Below are 16,188 nucleotides of genomic sequence, written 5' to 3'. Positions count from 1 at the left end.
ACTTTGGTGGTGGTTTGGTGGCCTGCCCCTGGTCTTGCCCCCCCCCCCCTTTCCCCCCCTCCATTTGTTGTTCTGACCTTCTGCGGCGTCTGCGTCGGAACCTGTAGAGGAGGTCGACTGCTATGAGGGCCGGGATGACACGTAGGTTCGGGTCCATGTCTGTCCGTCGCGTACAGGTCCTCCTTGTTCGCGTCGTCCTGATTTCCCGGCAGTTTTTGGCAGCCGGAAAATATTCTCCGTGCGGGATGACGTCGGTGCGAATCGTAATTCCTGGTTCGTGAATGGCAGGCTGCGTGCGTCCCGACTTCACGTCGGCGCTTTCCCGGATCGCATTTGTATGTTTATTTTCGTCGGTCGGGGTTTTGTACGATTCGTACGGAAATGGTATTTCCGTGCGAATCGTACTTCCATGTTTGTATATTGTTGCGACCGGGTACACGTCGGACGGAGAATATGCTCCGTCCGACGGTTCGTACCCGGTTTTTACAGGATCGTAATTGGCACCTTAGTGTTAGGAAATTTAACAGAAGAGGGTCTATCTAATATGGGGTCAAAAACTTGATTACAATCACCACCAAAAATAATATATTCATCGTCAAATAGAAGGAGCTTCTCAGATACTTGTGTCCAAAAAACATTTTTCAACAGTAACTGGTGCATAGATGTTAAAAAGGACTAAAGAAATTTAGGTTTAAGAGAAGCTTGACTATAATCCAACGCCCTTCCAAATCACATTCTTGCTGAGTAACTGATACCTGATACTTTTTATGGCATAAAATAGAGACTCCATTTTTCTTACCTAGAGCTTGGGAAGAAAGAACATTACCCACCCAACCTCGTTTCAATTTAGATGCTTCAGCATCAGATAGATGCGTCTCTTGAATTAATGCTATGTCAGCGTTTAATTTATCTAAATGGGTTAATACCAGTTGTCTCTTTATAGGATTGTTTATTCCCTTAACATTCCATGTAACAACTCTAAAAGTAACCAATTAAAATTAACTTGAACAGTTATTATGCGAACAGTAAGAAAACTAAATTCATTACTTAAAGAATGAAAGAAAGTAGAACGATTGAGAATGAAGTAGAAATTCAGAATTAGGAAAGGAAAAGAGAAAGGAATGAAGAAACTTTCATCAGATATAGACAAGCAGAAAAAGGAAAAAGGAAGAATAGAAAAAAAGAGGGAAAGAGGATAGGACAGGGAAAGAGGAGACACTGAACAGGAAAACAAAACAAGTCAAACATTTGATGGTGCAAAAAAATGTCAGAAGGACATACCACAAAAAGACAATGAGAATGGGGGTGGAGGAGCCACATAAGGGAGGTAGTACACCGAACGGAAGACTCCAAGAGGACGCAGCAAGGGGAGAAAGCCTCCGGGCATGAGATGAAAAAATCATAAAACAAAGGATCACAGAACCGCACCTGATAAAAAAAAAATAAAACATTAGGAGGGTATCTCACAACATAATAAAAACAGTAGGGAGGAGGATAATTACAAATAATGGCAAACATTTATGGGTCAAGTCAAAACACTTATAATCAGAGAGTGTCCATGGAGTCATCTCTGCAGCTGTTCAGAAAGTATTGAAGATGCGCCGGATCTTCATAATTTGTTGTTTTATTATTATAAGTCGCTTTGAAGAGGCAAGGATGAAACAATCCATAACGGGCATTCAGGGCACGGAGAGCAGGTCTCATATCTAAAAACTGTTTGCGACAATCTGCAGTGGCTTTGGTGTAGTCCTCAGCAAAAAAGAGATTTGAGCCATTCCAAGTAAGTTTCCCTTTCTGTTTGGCCACCTAGATAACTTTAATCAGATCTGTGTATTCTAGAAAGTACAAGATGACTCCTCTGGGTTTCGTTAAAGAGGCTGAAGAGTTGAATGTGCGAGGAAGTTGACCCAAGTGATGAGCTCGCTGAATATTCAATGGAGGAGAGCTTGGAAGACCAAGGAGTGTTCGCAAGAAAGATTGAAAGAAGGACATAGGATTAGATCCCTTGAGACCTTTCGCAAGACCATGAATACGTAGGTTATTGCGTCTGTTGCGATTTTCAAATTCTCAACCTGTTGATTGAGGAGTTGTATTTCTTTGTGTATACCTGGAACCTGGTCTGAGACTACCTGCACTGAAGTCACTCTTCTTTCAAGATCCGTAACTTTTTGCTCGGTGTGAGACCAGTTGTCCTCAAGTCTTTGAAGACGGACATTTGTTTCAGCCATATACGGTCTGAGTGAACGTATTTCCTCAAGTAATAGTTCCATGGAGATGAAAGAGGCAGAATTGGTAGAAGGAGGGTTTGTCTTCACTCGCTTTCAAGATGTGGAAGGAATTTTGGAGTTAGGTTTAGTACTTGAACGAGAGATATTAGGAGAGGCGACTTTTATGCCAACAGAATCATTAGATGTTTCATCCATATTGTCCAGTAACACACTAAAAGGATTAGTAACCTCTAACGACATGCATTTATTATTCATTTGCTGTATAGTACTGTGATTAGAGCGAGCCATTATCACAGGAAATATGTGTGAAGAAAAGAACTGGTGAATAAGTTCAAAAAATCTAAAATGGCGTCTAGTAATATGCTGGCTATTGCGGAGAAAAAATGAAAAATCTGACTAAATACATGTTAGACCTGGCACCTTGGCGTGAGTCTCCCTTCCTCTTTTTGTCGCTGTGCCTCATGTGTTTTAATGGTGTTGGCCGCTCAGCGCGCTGTGCCACTGCCAACCAGTGTCGCGGTGCGAGTGCTCCCTTTGTAAATGGTATATGGTGGTTGGATTCCATGATTGGATTGTTTGATTTACTATCAGACCCCAGTAAAGTGCGCCAAGGCATGTAAAGGCAAACACCGCTGGTGGGCTTGCAGCACTGGTTGTGCCACCCACAGAAGCGGCCGGTAAAATACGTCTAAGGTCTGCCATCGCAGAACCTGCGTGCAGTCTGGTACTGACATGCTGACTGGCAAGTGTCCACACTTGCCGGTCCCTGAAACCTTCCCTTAGCTGCATGTTAGACACCCCTCTGGTAGGCCCACGGGCAGGGTGCGTTGTGAGCCTGAGGTAGGACAAGCCTAGATGCGTGGCATGTCCTGGTAGTGAATGACCGCCATTTTGTTGTTCACTGCTGTAAGGCTACCCTGTTCTCATAGGCCAGTATGGGCGGCCTGGATTATTACACCCTATGATCCTAGCCGACCCAGGGAACATGGTAGGAGATCGAGTTTAGTATGCCTGGACTCGGAATAATAAGGTACATCTTTTCGCAAGGTTTATTTTAATATTCCGGGTTTGCAAATGCCGCTTTTAGAAAGTTGGCCTTTGCTTGCCTAAACATTTCAGCCGCCTCTGCGTGATGTGTATCTGATGTCTGGCTAGTATGAGTGACAGGGCTGGGGGAACCCAGATGGGCAGGGCTAGGTAGCCTGGTGGTGAATAGGACGATCGACAGGTAGATGGGTGGGAGGAGTGCTCCTAGGCTCTGAATAGGACAGTGCTCTGACCCCTCAATGCCGGCTCCGCCCCCTGTGGAGCGTCTGAGGACTCTGCCCTGCACTCTGAAAAAAGAAGCCTGCATCGCGTAAACAAAGTGCTCAGAAACCGGACTGAACTAGGCAAGGGCCCCCCTGGCCTGGGAGGACAAAAGATTTGCTGTATAAAGGTAGGAGCCCTGCTCCTAAGAAACTAGATCCGCTTTTGACCAAGAAGAATCTCTGCCTGAGGAGGAGGCACCGGGAAAGCTGTAGGAGGAAGACTGTCCCTATCCTGGGGGATTGGCCTGCAGTGGTGACCTTGCTGCCAAAGGGGAGAAGAGAACCTGTTGCTGAAGACTTTACTTTACCTTTACTTTCAAGACTTGTGCTTTTCCAAAACGATCTCCAAGGGCTTGGAACTGAGCTTGCCCCCTGAACTGAGCCCCAGGACCATTGGGCTCTACCTGATCTTCACTCGCCTGCTGCTGGACTGTGGTGTCCTTTCCCTCGCCGGAGCTGTGACCCTCGTGCCCAGTCCCTCCCTGAGCCGTGACCAGGACTGCTTAGCCGCCCCCGCCTTGGGAAGAGCCTCGCTCGATCGGAGCCGCTCCCCCTACGCTGTGCTGGGCTGCCCCTGTCACCTCGCTTGCTGGAGGCTCTCTGTGCACCTTCACCCTCCCGCCGGAATCGGCGTTTGTGAGCATCTCCAAGCCTCGGACGGCCCGGACGTATCTGCGTGCCCGGCTGCCCCGCTTTGTTCACCCGCCACCTGCAACACCCGCTCTTGTTGTGAGCCTGAAGATCAGACCCCTATCGTGAAGTGTGGGAGCCCCGGACGCCGCCTCGCCCTTCTGTCGAAGAGCCGCTGAAATCCCGCACCCGCCTTTGCGTCAAGAAACAAGGTACTGTACTTACGAACTCGACCGCGAGCTCGCATCGGATCCAGGGTCCGCAACGTTCTGATTTCTCTGTCATCTGCCGAGTGCTTCCCGGCCGCCGCCTCAGCACGAAGTGCGCTGAGGCCCACAGTTACCTTGTGCCCGCCTAAAGAACTTTCCGTAACAAAGAGAACTTTACCGTATTCCTCAGAATTGTGGCCCCATCAGTTCAACGTTACTGGGCCTTGTATTTGAATCTGCTGAATCTACATAAAAGCTTATTTTTCTATACTACCTGATTGGTGTCCGTTTGTGGTGCATGCAAGGGGTTTACTGTATGTGTAATTGCATTTGCTTAACCGTGTACGCCTGAGACTTAGCCTAGACTGCTCGCGCCACGCACCTAGAGGGTGAGCAGGGGTTATTCTGGGGAGTCATCCTTCGCCCTGACAAGAAGTAAAGGGTCCCTGCTTGTTGTGGGTTCACACCTGCGTCAACCAGAGCCCCCTCATTTCTAACATTGGTGGCAGCGGTGAGGATTTACGGATTTGCATTTGTGGTTTGCGTATAGTGAATCACTGTTCACCACGTAGTGAGAGCAGACCAGTAACACAGCCACAAGACTAGCATTTGTTTTTGTTTTGCCAAGAATCTCCGTTGTTAAAGCCATGCCTGGTTCACTTTCCGCCGGAAGGACAGCTTCTATAATCTCTGGATTTGAGGACGTAGATTGGGAAGAAGACGCACTTCAGAATCATACCAATGAAGAATTGAAAGGTTTTTGCTCCAAGTTCAGGATTGCCCAAACTGGATTAAAAAACAAGGCCCAACTCGTGAAGGCGCTGAGGGCCTGGTATGAGTCAAAGGCACCAGAGAATCAGGTGGAAGTGGTTCCACCAGAAAGTGTCCATGAGTTTGGCAGAGGCCTGTCGCCAGAAGAGTTGGCAGACAGGGCAGCAACCCGGGCACACGAGGTGGAGATGGCAAAACTTCATGGGCAGATGGATATGGAAAAACAAAGATTAGCTATGGAAGAAAAGAAACTACAATTAGAGCATGACATGAAGCTGAGGGAGCTGGAGCTGAAAGCAAAAAGTTTGGAGCTTAATCCCTCTGGTGGAAGCACACCGCCAGTACCGGCGGAACCAAGAGTTTATATTCCCAAGGATGTAGTGAAGGAGTTCTTCAAGAATGACGACATCGGGCAGTGGTTCAGAGCCTACGAGGTAGCCATGTCTTCCCACCGGGTCCCTGAGAAAGATTGGGGAGCGGGGTTGTGGGGACGGTTCCTGAGTGAAGGGCGGGACACACTGTTAGATTTACCTGCTGATGTTCATAATTCTTATGCCCATATGAAGGAAGCATTGATGGCTAGGTATGGGTTGACCCCTGAGTTATATAGACAGAGGTTCAGGGGTTGCACTAAGATTCCCAATAGTACGTATGTGGAGTATGTGACTTTCTTTTGCAGAGCGCTGGATGGTTGGGTAAAGGGTAGTAAGGTAAATGATTATCAAGGGCTTCTTGATTTAATGGCATGGGAGCACTTGTCCAGTAATTGTTTTCCTGAGCTATGCCAGCACCTGATAGATAGTAGGCTGACTAACCCGAGGAAGCTTGCTGAGGAGGCGGACCGCTCGGTCAGTACCAGGGTCCACAAGGGTACCTTGGGAGATTCCGCCAAAGGTGGGCAGGGTCCCCAGCAGAAGAGTGGGGGGGACAGGGGTAAACAGAAGCAGTTCCAAAAAGGGCCCCAAAATAGTCCCCAAGGGAACCAAGGGAAGGGTTCTCAGCCTCCCCCACCCCAGAAACCGACCGGGGCCCCGACAGGTCCTCCTGTTCAGAAGGGGCCCGTAAGATGTTACAGGTGTAACAATTTGGGGCATTTTGCCTCTGATGTAAAGTGTCCGTTGTTTGGTAAGCCAGCACCCACTGGTGCTCCACCCCGGCAGGTGACTAGTGTAGCCTTGGGGGAGGAGAGGGATGTCCAAGGTGGGTGGGGTCCCGCAGAGATGTCCCTGGTCTCGCTAGGAGACCGTGAAGTGGTCCCTCCAACCCAGCTGCCTGAGAACACTAAGAAGTACAGGCAGTGGGTGACCATAAATGGCCATAGGGTGGAAGCTCTTAGAGATACAGGAACCAGTGTGACAGCTGTCAGGTGTCACCTGGTGTCTCAGGAGCAGGTGGTCCCCAATGCATTCTATCCCGTTGTTGCCGCTGACAACACAGAGAGGCACTGCAAGGTGGCTCAGGTTCCCTTCGAGTGGGGGGGGGTCTCTGGTACTCTTCAGGTAGCTGTGAGGCCCGCCATGCCTGTAGACTGTTTGTTAGGGAACGATTTGGAGAGCTCACCTTGGGCTAAGGTGGAGCGGAGTGCTCACCTGGAGATGTTGGGTATGCCGGATTGGGCGTGTGTCACCACATGGTCCATGGCAACCAGTAGAGGTACTCAAGAGGTTCTGGAGCCTGAGAGGGAGGCCCAGGAACCGGCCTCAGAGAGAAGGAGCAAGGGGCGCGGGAAACCGGCCCCTGAAGTTCCCACAGTCCAGGAGGAAGCAGACCTTGAGGGGGATGCCCTGGAGCCTACAGGGGAACAAATAGCTGAACTGGGAGACCTGCCGGAGCTGACCCATTGGCAGCAGGAAGGGGGTCCCACCAGGGAGGACTTTTGTAAGGCACAGAAGGAGTGCCCTTCTCTCGTGGGTATGCGGCAGCAGGCTGCAGACCAGGCCGCAGGTGATCAGTCAGGATCACATTTCGTTTACTGGGAGAACGACCTCCTATATACAGAGCCTAAGGTTGCTGAGCCTGGGTCAGCCCGTGCGCTGGTGGTACCCCAGGACTTCAGAGCCTTCCTACTGGGGCTGGCTCACGATGTGCCATTGGCAGGGCATTTGGGGCAGGACAAGACCTTTGAAAGGCTTGTCACCCACTTTTATTGGCCTCAAATGCGCAGGAGTTCAGATACTCACTGCAGGACATGCCAGACTTGCCAGGCAAGTGGAAAGAGTGGAAGGAAGCAGAAGGCTCCACTCCAGCCATTCCCTGTGGTCGGTACCCCATTCCAGCGAGTGGGGATTGACATTGTAGGGCCACTGGACCCCAGGACAGCGATGGGCAATAGGTTCATCCTGGTCCTGGTGGACCATGCCACCCGGTACCCGGAAGCCATTCCTCTGAGGACAGTGACGGCCCCCGTGGTGGGACGTGCACTGATGGGAATTTTCTCCCGAGTGGGATTCCCTCTAGAGGTGGTGTCTGACCGAGGTACCAATTTCATGTCCAAATACATGAAATCTCTTTGGCAAGAGTGTGGTGTAACCTACAAGTTCACCACACCTTACCACCCCCAAGGAAACGGGTTGGTTGAGAGATTCAACCGAACCCTCAAAGGCATGATAATGGGCCTGGAAGGACCCATGAGGCGTAAGTGGGACGTCCTCTTACCATGCCTTCTTTTCGCTTACCGTGAGGTGCCACAGAAGTCTCTGGGGTTCAGTCCCTTTGAGCTTCTGTATGGTCACCCAGTCAGAGGACCTCTAAGTCTGGTCAAGGAAGGCTGGGAGCAATCTCCCAGGAAACCTCCCCAGAATGTATATAGCTACATGCTGGCCTTCAGGAATCAGACTAGGCGATTCAGGCAACTTGCTGAGGCAAATCTGGAAGCCAGCCAGGAGGAGATGAAGCGGTGGTACGACCAGAATGCCACTCTGGTAGAGCTTCAGCCTGGGCAGAAGGTATGGGTCTTGGCCCCCGTGGAGCCGTGTGCGCTCCAGGATAAGTGGACCGGTCCCTTTGAGGTGGTGGAGCGCAAGATTCCCGTTACCTACGTGGTGGACCTGAAGTCTCCTAGGAACCCCTTACGGGTCCTACATGTCAACCGCCTCCAGCCCCACTTGGAGAGGTCCCAAGTGGGCATGCTCTTGGCAACAGATGCTGGGATGGAAGAGGAGACAGAACCTCTTCCTGACCTCCTGTCAGCCAAGGAGCAAGATGGGTCAGTGGAGGGTGTCATCCTCTCTTCCACCCTGACCCCTGAGCAACAGAATGATTGTCGCCAGTTGCTGGGACAATTTTCTGATCTGTTTTCCCTGGTCCCTGGTGTCACTGATTGGTGCGTCCATGATGTGGACACTGGGGATAGTCCACCTGTGCGGCACAAGGCCTACAGGGTGACTGACAGGGTGAGGACATGCATCAAGGAGGAGGTCTCCAAGATGTTTGCACTCGGGGTAATTGAGTCTTCTAGCAGTCCTTGGGCCAGCCCCGTGGTCTTGGTCCCAAAGGCTGCAGCGCCGGGAGCCACACCCGAACTCCGGTTCTGAGTGGACTACAGAGGACTCAATTCAGTCACTAGGACTGACGCACACCCCATCCCCAGAGCTGATGAGCTCATCGATCGGCTAGGGGCTGCCAACTACCTCAGCACGTTTGATTTAACGTCTGGGTATTGGCAGATCGCCTTGACCGAGGGGGCCAAAGAGAGGTCCGCATTTTCCACCCCAGATGGGCACTACCAGTTCCGGGTTATGCCATTTGGGATGAAGAATGCCCCTGCCACCTTCCAGAGATTGGTCAACCAGGTGTTGGCTGGGCTGGATTCGTTCAGTGCAGCCTACCTGGATGACATCGCAGTGTTCAGCTCCACTTGGGAGGAACACTTGCGTCACCTCTGGGAAGTGTTGATGGCGCTGCGCAAGGCAGGCCTCACGATCAAGGCGAGTAAGTGCCAGATCGGGCAGGGTTCCGTGGTGTACTTGGGACACCAAGTTGGGAGTGGCCAGGTGGCACCCCTTCAGCCCAAGATAGAAACCATCCTGAATTGGGAGGCGCCCAAAACCCAGACGGAGGTGAGAGCCTTCCTAGGTCTCACCGGGTACTACAGGAGGTTTGTCAAGGGGTATGGCAACATGGTTGCCCCCTTGACAGCGCTGACTTCGAAGAAGCAGCCCAGGAAAGTGATTTGGACTGACACCTGTCAGAAAGCTTTTGAGGCCTTGAAAACTGCTATGTGCACGGCGCCCGTGCTCTTGGCTCCCAACTTCTCCAAAGAGTTTATCGTTCAGACAGACGCTTCAGAGCATGGTGTGGGGGCTGTTCTTTCACAGATTAATGAGGAGGGCCTAGATCCACCCGTAGCCTTTCTTAGCAGGAGGTTACTTCCACGGGAACAGAGGTGGAGTGCTATTGAGCGTGAGGCATTTGCTGTGGTCTGGGCGCTGAAGAAGCTAAGACCCTACTTGTTTGGGTCTCACTTCCGGGTTCAGAGGGACCACAGGCCCCTCAGATGGTTGATGCATATGAGGGGTGAGAATCCAAAGCTGTTGAGGTGGTCCATTTCCCTACAGGGGATGGATTTCACGGTGGAACATCGCCCTGGTACAGATCACGCCAATGCTGACGGTCTGTCCAGATTTTTCCGCCTTAGTGATGAGGAACTCCCTGGGGTAGGGTAGTTCTCCCCACTTTTCAGCTGGAGGGGACACGTGTTAGACCTGGCACCTTGGCGTGAGTCTCCCTTCCTCTTTTTGTCGCTGTGCCTCATGTGTTTTAATGGTGTTGGCCGCTCAGCGCGCTGTGCCACTGCCAACCAGTGTCGCGGTGCGAGTGCTCCCTTTGTAAATGGTATATGGTGGTTGGATTCCATGATTGGATTGTTTGATTTACTATCAGACCCCAGTAAAGTGCGCCAAGAGCGCCAGGGCATGTAAAGGCAAACACCGCTGGTGGGCTTGCAGCACTGGTTGTGCCACCCACAGAAGCGGCCGGTAAAATACGTCTAAGGTCTGCCATCGCAGAACCTGCGTGCAGTCTGGTACTGACATGCTGACTGGCAAGTGTCCACACTTGCCGGTCCCTGAAACCTTCCCTTAGCTGCATGTTAGTTACCCCTCTGGTAGGCCCACGGGCAGGGTGCATTGTGAGCCTGAGGTAGGACAAGCCTAGATGCGTGGCATGTCCTGGTAGTGAATGACCGCCATTTTGTTGTTCACTGCTGTAAGGCTACCCTGTTCTCATAGGCCAGTATGGGCGGCCTGGATTATTACACCCTATGATCCTAGCCGACCCAGGGAACATGGTAGGAGATCGAGTTTAGTATGCCTGGACTCGGAATAATAAGGTACATCTTTTCGCAAGGTTTATTTTAATATTCCGGGTTTACAAATGCCGCTTTTAGAAAGTTGGCCTTTGCTTGCCTAAACATTTCAGCCGCCTCTGCGTGATGTGTATCTGATGTCTGGCTAGTATGAGTGACAGGGCTGGGGGAACCCAGATGGGCAGGGCTAGGTAGCCTGGTGGTGAATAGGACGATCGACAGGTAGATGGGTGGGAGGAGTGCTCCTAGGCTCTGAATAGGACAGTGCTCTGACCCCTCAATGCCGGCTCCGCCCCCTGTGGAGCGTCTGAGGACTCTGCCCTGCACTCTGAAAGAAGAAGCCTGCATCGCGTAAACAAAGTGCTCAGAAACCGGACTGAACTAGGCAAGGGCCCCCCTGGCCTGGGAGGACAAAAGATTTGCTGTATAAAGGTAGGAGCCCTGCTCCTAAGAAACTAGATCCGCTTTTGACCAAGAAGAATCTCTGCCTGAGGAAGAGGCACCGGGAAAGCTGTAGGAGGAAGACTGTCCCTATCCTGGGGGATTGGCCTGCAGTGGTGACCTTGCTGCCAAAGGGGAGAAGAGAACCTGTTGCTGAAGACTTTACTTTACCTTTACTTTCAAGACTTGTGCTTTTCCAAAACGATCTCCAAGGGCTTGGAACTGAGCTTGCCCCCTGAACTGAGCCCCAGGACCATTGGGCTCTACCTGATCTTCACTCGCCTGCTGCTGGACTGTGGTGTCCTTTCCCTCGCCGGAGCTGTGACCCTCGTGCCCAGTCCCTCCCTGAGCCGTGACCAGGACTGCTTAGCCGCCCCCGCCTTGGGAAGAGCCTCGCTCGATCGGAGCCGCTCCCCCTACGCTGTGCTGGGCTGCCCCTGTCACCTCGCTTGCTGGAGGCTCGCTGTGCACCTTCACCCTCCCGCCGGAATCGGCGTTTGTGAGCATCTCCAAGCCTCGGACGGCCCGGACGTATCTGCGTGCCCGGCTGCCCCGCTTTGTTCACCCGCCACCTGCAACACCCGCTCTTGTTGTGAGCCTGAAGATCAGACCCCTATCGTGAAGTGTGGGAGCCCCGGACGCCGCCTCGCCCTTCTGTCGAAGAGCCGCTGAAATCCCGCACCCGCCTTTGCGTCAAGAAACAAGGTACTGTACTTACGAACTCGACCGCGAGCTCGCATCGGATCCAGGGTCCGCAACGTTCTGATTTCCCTGTCATCTGCCGAGTGCTTCCCGGCCGCCGCCTCAGCACGAAGTGCGCTGAGGCCCACAGTTACCTTGTGCCCGCCTAAAGAACTTTCCGTAACAAAGAGAACTTTACCGTATTCCTCAGAATTGTGGCCCCATCAGTTCAACGTTACTGGGCCTTGTATTTGAATCTGCTGAATCTACATAAAAGCTTATTTTTCTATACTACCTGATTGGTGTCCGTTTGTGGTGCATGCAAGGGGTTTACTGTATGTGTAATTGCATTTGCTTAACCGTGTACGCCTGAGACTTAGCCTAGACTGCTCGCGCCACGCACCTAGAGGGTGAGCAGGGGTTATTCTGGGGAGTCATCCTTCGCCCTGACAAGAAGTAAAGGGTCCCTGCTTGTTGTGGGTTCACACCTGCGTCAACCAGAGCCCCCTCATTTCTAACAATACATATTAGGAATAAAACATAGTATTCATATTAGTCCAGTGTCAGAGAAAAAGCTAGACTAAATTAGTTGTTCAGACTCCAGTGAGCATATTTAAAAGAGAAACTATCAGGTAGAGTCAAAAAACCTAAAATGGCGTCCAGGAGTACTCTGAAATTGCTGAGGAGATAAATGAATGGAGTCAAAGAATGCCAAAAATGAGCAAACTGTCTATAAAAATTCAAAGGTATTGAAAATTGAGAAGAAAATGCTGCTTACATGTCATTGAGCATCTTGAAAATGAGTCAGGGCGAAACACCAGGCATTTTGTTCAGCATAACACACGGGGAGCGGCAAATATGCAAAATGGTGGCCACAACTTATCAGCGAGCGGCGGTCGATATGCAAAGTTGACAAAAGATGTTGCTCGCTCACCCGGTGCTGCCGTGAGGATCACGGTTTGATGTGGAGAGGATCTGCAGCATGGAAATGCGGTTTTGAAAACCCGACGTTCGCGTTGGAAGCCTGGAGGGATCCCGTCGCTCTACGGTCTCATGGAGCTTTTTCAGAGCGGCGGCCATTCCCACCGGCTCCTAAGCCACGCCCCCCCCATAGCTATAATCTTTTGACTACTCTGTGACACTATAATCCTATTATAGCGTAGCATGCCTGGTTTGAGAACTCATAGGTTTTCACCAATAAGTCCCTGTAGTGTTTTTTCAATTCATTAACCTTCTTTAAAGAGTGTTTTTTCTTTTATCACTATTCCTGGATACATCAGACAGATCTACTTTCATCCACGACCTTCTGTTACCCCAGTTGCATTATCCAAGGATACTTGAGTTTTTTGGGAGATGAAGGAAAATGTGCATGAACTCCACTTTATGACTACAGCAAATGAGATAGAGTTTTAAGACCTTACGTATGGGCCATAGAGCAAGAGTGAATTCCATTGCACAATAACTTATGAGAAGTTTTCAAAAGTGTTGTGCTAATCAGAATATGAGTTTCAGGTGTGCATTAGGATTACTTTACCCAAATACAAGACAGGAATGAAGGCATGGTGGTTTGAATCCCCAGGCTCAGAGTGCATCAGATCAGAACGCCCTCCCTCGCTCTATTCACTAAGTTGAATATCACCTACCATCTACAGAGGACTTGAATAGTCTTTTTTCTAAGGCTCGTATGTGAGCCTTAGAAAAGCAGCACAGTTGGACGGCCAAAGCGTGTTCCTGCACGACATGGACTGTAAAGTCCATGCCATGCAGGACTTCACAGTCCGAAGGGGCATACCATGTACCTCCCTGCATGCACTCCCAGACCCAGACAGGGTGCCTCGTAAGGCCCACTTAGCTTCCTCACCGCCACCCTTTTCATGGCGGGCTCACTGCCATGAAAAAGGGTTGCACTGAGGAAACTCGTAATATACTTGGATACTTACAGCCGCACATCAAGATACCTGGTGGTTGGAGCGGTCCTGTGGCGGACCGCTCCTGTGGCATAGTTGTATTATGCCAGGTGGACCTCCACCACAGGTTCGGCGGTTCCATGGACAGCCAAACTCATAATTGAGCCCTTAGTCTCTGAAATGGAGGTCAAAATCCCTTGGGAGGTATAGGTAGAAGGCTGATGTTGACAAGAGTACCTCGAAATTGGATACCTCAATGCTGAGCTCCCCTTGAAGCTGGTGGTTTCAGCGCCAAAAGACCAGAGAGGGCCTATGCTGGATTTCATAGTCACTGCTGGGTTTTGCTCTCACTTCCCCAGTCAGATAGATTGTAGCCTCAACCTGGTCCAAGGTTTTACCTTTGGACTTAGTCACTAGTTTGGTTCTCAAAACCTGGCACCAAAGAAAGCCTGGAAGCTGCAGTGGGGATGTGCTCAACAAGGCCAAATTCCTGTACTCCGAAGTCCAGTTGAACCTGTTGTCGGAACAGCACAAGACTCCAAGTGAGCCAAAGCACTTTGCTTGCCTGCCTTGGGTGCAACCTGCCTGGCATGACTCAGCATCTTGATCAGGTTTTTCGGAGGTGGCAAAAATGACTAATTCATACTTTTCTCCAACTGCTCATGAATTATTTATGGTCAGTCCTTCAGCACTGATTTCTGAAGGGGAAGCGTCTTGGCACCAGATGTTTTGCAGCCTGTGCTTCTGCAGGCCCTTTCTTCTGTGGTCAGCTGGACCCTTTTGGTGTCAGGAGTCCTACTGATTATTGTGTCCCTGAAGCAGGCAAAGAGGAGGCTAGCCCCCTGACCCTTGGTGAGCAATTCCAGTCTCTTGGGGCCTGCAGAAGCCATGAGGCCTTGAGTTCCTTTCTTACAGCAGGAGTTAGCAGTGTTCTTTCTTCCAGGAGGGCCTTCTTCTTCAGGTGACATCATCCAAGCTCCATGAATGCTCTCAGGTGGTTGGAGTGAGGTGGCAGTCGTATTTTATGCACTAGCCAGTGATTGGAGGGCCTAGGTGCCAAATAACTTTGAATGACTTCTCCCAATCAACAATTGCAAAAAATGTTTTAATCATGCCTCTCTTATGGAAAAATGTAACTGAATACACAATGGTAATAGCGTTCAGACCCCAGTCACTGTCATTGCACAATTTCTAAATACATAGGGCCAGATGTAGGTGGCCAAATAGCGATCGGTAACGCTGAAATTAGCAGAATTTCAGCGTTATCGATCGCTAAAAAAGCATGTGAAATGTAGGAGCAGAAACACCAAATCGCTAAATAAGGAATCGGTAAAAATAACGGAAATCCGATTCCTTATTTAGCGATTATGCCACACCGACTCACTATTTAGCTACTCGCAAAATAAGGAATCGGTAAAATAATTCGCAAACCTGAGGTATTCAAGTCATTATGGTATGATTAGCGCAGTATATCTAATGATGGTATGCGTAGCCATGATGCATTAAAAGGATCGAAATCCCCGCTACGTTTAGCATGACAAAAGGGCCGAGAACCAAACTGCCTCCATCTTGGACTGCGGCTCTTTCGCTTAAGAGTCACGTGGCCCTCTTACACACCATCTGCCTTCCCATTTCACGGTAATTATTAGGAGACAGACAGAGTTGCTGAGAAGCAAGGTCACATCTGCTAAAAGGGAGTATCAAGCGAATTCCTCCAGACCTGGGACGAGAAGGGAGTTACCCTTCCGACCTTCTCTGTAAAGATAGTAACCCTTTGTATGTGTAACCGAAACTAGAAATAGGCATGAGCTCATTAGGGGCGCCAGGACTAACTGGTACTTTTCCACATATAAGGTTTTTGTATGCTGTGCTGACAATGTATAAAAGTGTGTTACTGTCAAGGAGCCAGCAGTCTTCCTCGGCGCACCTGATGGGTGAGGATCGACGAGGCTCCTCTATATAGAGATCTATGGTGATTAATAAACGTTTGAACCTTCCACGTTGCCAACTGCTCCTTATTTAATGGATATTGCGGGCTAATGGTAAGTGTGGCCCTTGGAATAATTATTTGAATACAACAGTTGGCAACCACGAAGGGACCCCGTGACAGGGTCAAAACCCCCCCCGTATTCGGGTGGTGGGATTGGGGGCGTCCTGACCGGTCGACGGGAGAAGGAGCCAGAGGATTTCTCCCACCCTGTGCGACTTTTCGGTACGTCCCCTGCTGCTAGTCACCCTTCACCGGGGTCCTACGGGCTTAACCCAGAAAATGGACTGAGTTGGTCAGGAGGAGTTGGCAGCGGAGAATGAACATTCGTATCTGGGTGCACCCGGTGAGTATAGATTGATTTGATTTGATTTGACGCACGCGTTGTAAACGGTGCATTATGTTTTGTTGAAGCACGCGTCGAGGACGGTGTGCTATTTGATCGATTTAAGGGCATTCGTTGAGAACGATGCATTTGTTTTGACTTGAACACTGGTTGCATTTGTTTGAAGCTCGCGCTGGACAGCGGTTCGTTGATTCGAAGACACGCACCGGAGAGTGGTGTCTTGTTTGATTAGGTTCGCATTACAGTGATTTGACTCGAAGTACGTACAGATGGTATTGGTTTGATTAGAAATAGCGCGCCGGAGGAATATAGACGGATTGCACGTGGAGGGACCTGTGACCTGGACTGGGTAGCCACAGGCCATACTCCCGAC

General features: G+C 50.4%; 1 long non-coding RNA gene across 1 annotated transcript in view; it reads right to left on the bottom strand.

Annotated features, from left to right (window-relative positions):
• LOC146806263 (uncharacterized) overlaps positions 1-16,188 on the bottom strand; it is a 41,578-nt gene that overhangs the window by 14,247 nt on the left and 11,143 nt on the right. The window contains exon 3 of the long non-coding RNA XR_014967985.1: positions 1,282-1,428. This is a non-coding gene — a long non-coding RNA (uncharacterized LOC146806263). The remainder of the gene's footprint in view (positions 1-1,281; positions 1,429-16,188) is intronic.

This window comes from Triturus cristatus, chromosome 8, assembly GCF_964204655.1.
Source record: "Triturus cristatus chromosome 8, aTriCri1.1, whole genome shotgun sequence".
NCBI classification, from domain to species: Eukaryota; Metazoa; Chordata; class Amphibia; order Caudata; family Salamandridae; genus Triturus; species Triturus cristatus.
This window is presented reverse-complemented; position numbering and strand designations above follow the sequence as displayed.